We start from the raw sequence: 624 nt of genomic DNA, 5'->3' as shown, positions 1-624 counted from the left end.
CGAAGAACCGGAGGGCGTGGATCAAGAAGATTTGACCGATTGATTCGCATAGGTTTAAATGCAAAATCGGAGAAGAAGAATCAATGACCCCGGACCAATTTCGGTCGGAGGTGATTTTCCAGAGGTCGGCGACGGAGATTTCCGGTGGCGTTCGCTGGTATTCAATTTGAAATTTGCTATTCTGGGTTGATTTAAGGAAGCTTGGGTTTCTGTTTTTTTCATTCAATCCTTTTCTTGAGTTGACTTTTCTTCATTCATGCATTTCCATGAATTGGGAGCTAAAAAAAAATGAAGTGTATTTAAGCAATAAAGATTCATTTTTTTTTTTCTTTGCTTTAATGGTAGATAAATTAAAGTTCGGGTTTCCCTTTCTGCCCTTCATGAACAGCAGCATTCTGATACTTTATAGATTCAATGAGCTTTTCTTTTTGGAATAGAAATTCTGGAATGTAGTGTGGACTTAACAGGGCATATTCTTATGAAAAAGGGTAAATTATTTAGTGGTGTTATGGAAATTTCATTGGTGGGATTCTGTATAAGTTGAGAGAATCTGAACAAATCAATTGAAATTATAGAACTTGAAAAAGAATGCCAGAATCCCAGATACCATATCTCAGTTTTTGT

The sequence above is a fragment of the Ipomoea nil genome, unplaced genomic scaffold (assembly GCF_001879475.1).
Source record: "Ipomoea nil cultivar Tokyo-kokei standard unplaced genomic scaffold, Asagao_1.1 scaffold2565, whole genome shotgun sequence".
Lineage (NCBI taxonomy): Eukaryota > Viridiplantae > Streptophyta > Magnoliopsida > Solanales > Convolvulaceae > Ipomoea > Ipomoea nil.
Note: the sequence above shows the minus strand (reverse complement) of the source record.